The sequence below is a fragment of the Pseudorasbora parva genome, chromosome 4 (assembly GCF_024679245.1).
Source record: "Pseudorasbora parva isolate DD20220531a chromosome 4, ASM2467924v1, whole genome shotgun sequence".
NCBI lineage: Eukaryota > Metazoa > Chordata > Actinopteri > Cypriniformes > Gobionidae > Pseudorasbora > Pseudorasbora parva.
This window is the reverse complement of record NC_090175.1, coordinates 29,385,369-29,394,114: the sequence shown is the minus strand read 5'-3', so window position 1 is coordinate 29,394,114 and position 8,746 is coordinate 29,385,369.

Below are 8,746 nucleotides of genomic sequence, written 5' to 3'. Positions count from 1 at the left end.
TCCAAAAATCATAAAATTGGTCTCATTAGATTCAGGGCGTCATGCCGAGTCGACTGATATCCAATTTTACCATGTCGGCCATTTTGGATGTCGGCCATTTTGAATTATGTGCAAAAATGCTGTATTTTATGAACGCATGAACAGATTGTTATGAAACTTGGTATGGGTCATCACCACGATGCCCTGAAGTAGCCTGAGAAGTTTCGAAACAGCGCCACCTAGTGGAGAATTTTTTTTTTCAAACGCTTATAACTTTGGGTGTGGTTGACATATTTTGATGGGAGTGTGTTTTTTGGTCTCCTGAATCCTTGCCGACTCCAACGATACCAGACTTGCCAGGTTTCGGCATATGGTTTGCGCAGAGTTGTAATTTAGTGCTTAAAAAACATTTGCTGATATCTTCGAAACCGCTAGTCCGATCGAGACGAAACCAGCCTCAGAAGTTCGGAAACATAGGTCGATAGCTATACACTAATGCCCAAATCTCAAAATATTGATAGTAAGGGGTAGTAAAATCCAATCAAAGTCAGGTGTCAGTCATTTTTTACGTGTTTTTTCATATAAATGTCTATAACTCCAAAACAAAATGAAATATTTTCACCAAACTTGACACACATATGTATGGGCTCACTACGAGGACACATAAAAAAATTGGTGGGATTGTGCCTCTTGGTGGCGCTATAATAAAACAAAACATGAAATTCCCATTGACTTCAATGCAGTATTACGGTTTAAAATGCTAATGCTATAATTTAAGAATGCACTAGTGTATCATTACAAAACTCGGTATGTGTCTTCCGCTCTATGTCCCGAAGATATTCAAAAAGTTTCGGGGCAGCGCCACCTTGTGGTCAAAAGTTGTAATAAAATGTACAAAAATGCTAATAACTTTTGATTAAATTAGCCTATTGTAATGAGACTGGTCATAATACATTCATTGGCTCATGCCGAGAAGATAGATACCAATTTTGCCATATTTTGCAAACATATCTGTGCTCCATCTTGTTATTTGTTAAAAATCTACTTTTTCAAACTCATCCTAGACCGTTTGTCCGATTTTCACCAAAATTGATCCGTATCGTCTTCAGACCATGCTGACAAATAGTTATGGATTTCGGATTGATAGACAAAACAGTTTTCATATACCACTGCAACAGAGTTGAGCCATGATGCAAAAATTACTCTTGAGGCTGTATCTCTGCAATGCTTTGACATATTGACACCAAACTTTGCATGTGTCATTGTCATCTCAATCTGACTAAACCACATCAGTTTCGTAACAGTGACACCTATTGGTCGAAAGTGATAAACCATTAAACCATTATTATTGACTGTATTTAAAATTTTACTGCTATTTTGCCTAAAATCAACTTAATAGGTCCTTAATGGCTCATTGTTGCAGTTGGCTTGAGACTTCCAGCCATGCTGGCATGTCTTGTCTTCTTCTTTGCGCTTGGCCCCGATAATGGCTGCTTGTTAGGGGCCAAGCACCGAAGGTGCGGAGGCACCTATTGAAATTGTTAGTGTTCCTATTATTATTATTCTGCTTCTTCTTCTTCTTCTTCTTCTTCTTCTTCTTCTTCCGCCATAGGAGTCTCTGGCAGCCCATAGAACCGTATGGTAAAAAGTTGTGAAATTTGGCACACTCATAGAGGCCAGTCTGAGCTGTCACTATAGCAAATTTGGTGCCTCTAACTCAATCCCTCTAGCGCCACCACCTGTCCAAAGTTTCACTCATATTTATGCTTATAACTTTTGACCCCTAAGGGCTAGAAACAAAATTCTTTTTTCATCGGATTCCTTGGCTCAAGCCGATTCGATTTCACCCTATGATGTCATTTTCCGGTATGCAAATTTTCCCGCCATTTTGAATTTTCTGAAAAACCTACTTTTTCGAACTCCTCCTAGGCCGTTGCTCCGATTTTCACGAAAATTGAAACAGATCATCTTCAGAGCATGTTGACAAAAAGTTATGGAATTCAAGTTGATTCTTCCAATCGTTTTCAATAAACGCACAAACAAATTTTACGTGGAGGTTGCAAAAACACACTAAAGGCTATATCTCCGCAACGCTTTATCGTATTCAAACCAACCTTGGTACATGTCATCACAAGCATGACTTGAAGCAACATGCAGCGTTTCGGCGCAGCGCCACCTACCTGTCCGGAGATACGAAAAATGCCTATTTTGGCTTATAACTTCTGAACCGTTTATCCAAAAATCATAAAATTGGTCTCATTAGATTCAGGGCGTCATGCCGAGTCGACTGATATCCAATTTTACCATGTCGGCCATTTTGGATGTCGGCCATTTTGAATTATGTGCAAAAATGCTGTATTTTATGAACGCATGAACAGATTGTTATGAAACTTGGTATGGGTCATCACCACGATGCCCTGAAGTAGCCTGAGAAGTTTCGAAACAGCGCCACCTAGTGGAGAAATTTTTTTTTCAAACGCTTATAACTTTGGGTGTGGTTGACATATTTTGATGGGAGTGTGTTTTTTGGTCTCCTGAATCCTTGCCGACTCCAACGATACCAGACTTGCCAGGTTTCGGCATATGGTTTGCGCAGAGTTGTAATTTAGTGCTTAAAAAACATTTGCTGATATCTTCGAAACCGCTAGTCCGATCGAGACGAAACCAGCCTCAGAAGTTCGGAAACATAGGTCGATAGCTTTATGCTAATGCCCAAATCTCAAAATATTGATAGTAAGGGGTAGTAAAATCCAATCAAAGTCAGGTGTCAGTCATTTTTTACGTGTTTTTTCATATAAATGTCTATAACTCCAAAACAAAATGAAATATTTTCACCAAACTTGACACACATATGTATGGGCTCACTACGAGGACACATAAAAAAATTGGTGGGATTGTGCCTCTTGGTGGCGCTATAATAAAACAAAACATGAAATTCCCATTGACTTCAATGCAGTATTACGGTTTAAAATGCTAATGCTATAATTTAAGAATGCACTAGTGTATCATTACAAAACTCGGTATGTGTCTTCCGCTCTATGTCCCGAAGATATTCAAAAAGTTTCGGGGCAGCGCCACCTTGTGGTCAAAAGTTGTAATAAAATGTACAAAAATGCTAATAACTTTTGATTAAATTAGCCTATTGTAATGAGACTGGTCATAATACATTCATTGGCTCATGCCGAGAAGATAGATACCAATTTTGCCATATTTTGCAAACATATCTGTGCTCCATCTTGTTATTTGTTAAAAATCTACTTTTTCAAACTCATCCTAGACCGTTTGTCCGATTTTCACCAAAATTGATCCGTATCGTCTTCAGACCATGCTGACAAATAGTTATGGATTTCGGATTGATAGACAAAACAGTTTTCATATACCACTGCAACAGAGTTGAGCCATGATGCAAAAATGACTCTTGAGGCTGTATCTCTGCAATGCTTTGACATATTGACACCAAACTTTGCATGTGTCATTGTCATCTCAATCTGACTAAACCACATCAGTTTCGTAACAGTGACACCTATTGGTCGAAAGTGATAAACCATTAAACCATTATTATTGACTGTATTTAAAATTTTACTGCTATTTTGCCTAAAATCAACTTAATAGGTCCTTAATGGCTCATTGTTGCAGTTGGCTTGAGACTTCCAGCCATGCTGGCATGTCTTGTCTTCTTCTTTGCGCTTGGCCCCGATAATGGCTGCTTGCAGCTATATTTATTATTCTGCTTCTTCTTCTTCCGCCATAGGAGTCTCTGGCAGCCCATAGAACCGTATGGTAAAAAGTTGTGAAATTTGGCACACTCATAGAGGCCAGTCTGAGCTGTCACTATAGCAAATTTGGTGCCTCTAACTCAATCCCTCTAGCGCCACCACCTGTCCAAAGTTTCACTCATATTTATGCTTATAACTTTTGACCCCTAAGGGCTAGAAACAAAATTCTTTTTTCATCGGATTCCTTGGCTCAAGCCGATTCGATTTCACCCTATGATGTCATTTTCCGGTATGCAAATTTTCCCGCCATTTTGAATTTTCTGAAAAACCTACTTTTTCGAACTCCTCCTAGGCCGTTGCTCCGATTTTCACGAAAATTGAAACAGATCATCTTCAGAGCATGTTGACAAAAAGTTATGGAATTCAAGTTGATTCGTCCAATCGTTTTCAATAAACGCACAAACAAATTTTACGTGGAGGTTGCAAAAACACACTAAAGGCTATATCTCCGCAACGCTTTATCGTATTCAAACCAACCTTGGTACATGTCATCACAAGCATGACTTGAAGCAACATGCAGCGTTTCGGCGCAGCGCCACCTACCTGTCCGGAGATACGAAAAATGCCTATTTTGGCTTATAACTTCTGAACCGTTTATCCAAAAATCATAAAATTGGTCTCATTAGATTCAGGGCGTCATGCCGAGTCGACTGATATCCAATTTTACCATGTCGGCCATTTTGGATGTCGGCCATTTTGAATTATGTGCAAAAATGCTGTATTTTATGAACGCATGAACAGATTGTTATGAAACTTGGTATGGGTCATCACCACGATGCCCTGAAGTAGCCTGAGAAGTTTCGAAACAGCGCCACCTAGTGGAGAATTTTTTTTTTTTCAAACGCTTATAACTTTGGGTGTGGTTGACATATTTTGATGGGAGTGTGTTTTTTGGTCTCCTGAATCCTTGCCGACTCCAACGATACCAGACTTGCCAGGTTTCGGCATATGGTTTGCGCAGAGTTGTAATTTAGTGCTTAAAAAACATTTGCTGATATCTTCGAAACCGCTAGTCCGATCGAGACGAAACCAGCCTCAGAAGTTCGGAAACATAGGTCGATAGCTATACGCTAATGCCCAAATCTCAAAATATTGATAGTAAGGGGTAGTAAAATCCAATCAAAGTCAGGTGTCAGTCATTTTTTACGTGTTTTTTCATATAAATGTCTATAACTCCAAAACAAAATGAAATATTTTCACCAAACTTGACACACATATGTATGGGCTCACTACGAGGACACATAAAAAAATTGGTGGGATTGTGCCTCTTGGTGGCGCTATAATAAAACAAAACATGAAATTCCCATTGACTTCAATGCAGTATTACGGTTTAAAATGCTAATGCTATAATTTAAGAATGCACTAGTGTATCATTACAAAACTCGGTATGTGTCTTCCGCTCTATGTCCCGAAGATATTCAAAAAGTTTCGGGGCAGCGCCACCTTGTGGTCAAAAGTTGAAATAAAATGTACAAAAATGCTAATAACTTTTGATTAAATTAGCCTATTGTAATGAGACTGGTCATAATACATTCATTGGCTCATGCCGAGAAGATAGATACCAATTTTGCCATATTTTGCAAACATATCTGTGCTCCATCTTGTTATTTGTTAAAAATCTACTTTTTCAAACTCATCCTAGACCGTTTGTCCGATTTTCACCAAAATTGATCCGTATCGTCTTCAGACCATGCTGACAAATACTTATGGATTTCGGATTGATAGACAAAACAGTTTTCATATACCACTGCAACAGAGTTGAGCCATGATGCAAAAATTACTCTTGAGGCTGTATCTCTGCAATGCTTTGACATATTGACACCAAACTTTGCATGTGTCATTGTCATCTCAATCTGACTAAACCACATCAGTTTCGTAACAGTGACACCTATTGGTCGAAAGTGATAAACCATTAAACCATTATTATTGACTGTATTTAAAATTTGACTGCTATTTTGCCTAAAATCAACTTAATAGGTCCTTAATGGCTCATTGTTGCAGTTGGCTTGAGACTTCCAGCCATGCTGGCATGTCTTGTCTTCTTCTTTGCGCTTGGCCCCGATAATGGCTGCTTGCAGCTATATTTATTATTCTGCTTCTTCTTCTTCTTCTTCTTTTTCTTCCGCCATAGGAGTCTCTGGCAGCCCATAGAACCGTATGGTAAAAAGTTGTGAAATTTGGCACACTCATAGAGGCCAGTCTGAGCTGTCACTATAGCAAATTTGGTGCCTCTAACTCAATCCCTCTAGCGCCACCACCTGTCCAAAGTTTCACTCATATTTATGCTTATAACTTTTGACCCCTAAGGGCTAGAAACAAAATTCTTTTTTCATCGGATTCCTTGGCTCAAGCCGATTCGATTTCACCCTATGATGTCATTTTCCGGTATGCAAATTTTCCCGCCATTTTGAATTTTCTGAAAAACCTACTTTTTCGAACTCCTCCTAGGCCGTTGCTCCGATTTTCACGAAAATTGAAACAGATCATCTTCAGAGCATGTTGACAAAAAGTTATGGAATTCAAGTTGATTCGTCCAATCGTTTTCAATAAACGCACAAACAAATTTTACGTGGAGGTTGCAAAAACACACTAAAGGCTATATCTCCACAACGCTTTATCGTATTCAAACCAAACTTGGTACATGTCATCACAAGCATGACCTGAAGCAACATGCAGCGTTTCGGCGCAGCGCCACCTACTGGTCCGGAGATACGAAAAATGCATATTTTGGCTTATAACTTCTGAACCGTTTATCCAAAAATCATAAAATTGGTCTCATTAGATTCAGGGCGTCATGCCGAGTCGACTGATATCCAATTTTACCATGTCGGCCATTTTGGATGTCGGCCATTTTGAATTATGTGCAAAAATGCTGTATTTTATGAACGCATGAACGGATTGTTACGAAACTTGGTATGGGTCATCACCACGATGCCCTGAAGTAGCCTGAGAAGTTTCGAAACAGCGCCACCTAGTGGAGAATTTTTTTTTTCAAACGCTTATAACTTTGGGTGTGGTTGACATATTTTGATGGGAGTGTGTTTTTTGGTCTCCTGAATCCTTGCCGACTCCAACGATACCAGACTTGCCAGGTTTCGGCATATGGTTTGCGCAGAGTTGTAATTTAGTGCTTAAAAAACATTTGCTGATATCTTCGAAACCGCTAGTCCGATCGAGACGAAACCAGCCTCAGAAGTTCGGAAACATAGGTCGATAGCTATACGCTAATGCCCAAATCTCAAAATATTGATAGTAAGGGGTAGTAAAATCCAATCAAAGTCAGGTGTCAGTCATTTTTTACGTGTTTTTTCATATAAATGTCTATAACTCCAAAACAAAATGAGATATTTTCACCAAACTTGACACACATATGTATGGGCTCACTACGAGGACACATAAAAAAATTGGTGGGATTGTGCCTCTTGGTGGCGCTATAATAAAACAAAACATGAAATTCCCATTGACTTCAATGCAGTATTATGGTTTAAAATGCTAATGCTATAATTTAAGAATGCATTAGCGTATCGTTACAAAACTCGGTATGTGTCTTCCGCTCCATGTCCTGAAGATACTCAAAAAGTTTCGGGGTAGCGCCACCTTGTGGTCAAAAGTTGTAATAAAATGTACAGAAATGCGAATAACTTTTGATTAAATTAACCCATTGTAATGAAACTGGTCATAATACAGTCAATGGCTCATGCCGAGAACATGGATACCAATTGTGCCATATTTTGCAAACCTATCTGTCCTCCGTCTTGTTATTTGTTAAAAACCTACTTTTTCAAACTCATCCTAGACCGTTTGTCCGATTTTCACCAAAATTGATCCGTATCGTCTTCAGACCATGCTGACAAATAGTTATGGATTTCGGATTGATAGACAAAACAGTTTTCATATACCACTGCAACAGAGTTGAGCCATGATGCAAAAATTACTCTTGAGGCTGTATCTCTGCAATGCTTTGACATATTGACACCAAACTTTGCATGTGTCATTGTCATCTCAATCTGACTAAACCACATCAGTTTCGTAACAGTGACACCTATTGGTCGAAAGTGATAAACCATTAAACCATTATTATTGACTGTATTTAAAATTTGACTGCTATTTTGCCTAAAATCAACTTAATAGGTCCTTAATGGCTCATTGTTGCAGTTGGCTTGAGACTTCCAGCCATGCTGGCATGTCTTGTCTTCTTCTTTGCGCTTGGCCCCGATAATGGCTGCTTGCAGCTATATTTAGGGGCCAAGCACCGAAGGTGCGGAGGCACCTATTGAAATCGTTAGTGTTCCTATTATTATTCTGCTTCTTCTTCTTCTTTTTCCGCCATAGGAGTCTCTGGCAGCCCATAGAACCGTATGGTAAAAAGTTGTGAAATTTGGCACACTCATAGAGGCCAGTCTGAGCTGTCACTATAGCAAATTTGGTGCCTCTAACTCAATCCCTCTAGCGCCACCACCTGTCCAAAGTTTCACTCATATTTATGCTTATAACTTTTGACCCCTAAGGGCTAGAAACAAAATTCTTTTTTCATCGGATTCCTTGGCTCAAGCCGATTCGATTTCACCCTATGATGTCATTTTCCGGTATGCAAATTTTCCCGCCATTTTGAATTTTCTGAAAAACCTACTTTTTCGAACTCCTCCTAGGCCGTTGCTCCGATTTTCACGAAAATTGAAACAGATCATCTTCAGAGCATGTTGACAAAAAGTTATGGAATTCAAGTTGATTCGTCCAATCGTTTTCAATAAACGCACAAACAAATTTTACGTGGAGGTTGCAAAAACACACTAAAGGCTATATCTCCGCAACGCTTTATCGTATTCAAACCAACCTTGGTACATGTCATCACAAGCATGACTTGAAGCAACATGCAGCGTTTCGGCGCAGCGCCACCTACCTGTCCGGAGATACGAAAAATGCCTATTTTGGCTTATAACTTCTGAACCGTTTATCCAAAAATCATAAAATTGGTCTCATTAGATTCAGGG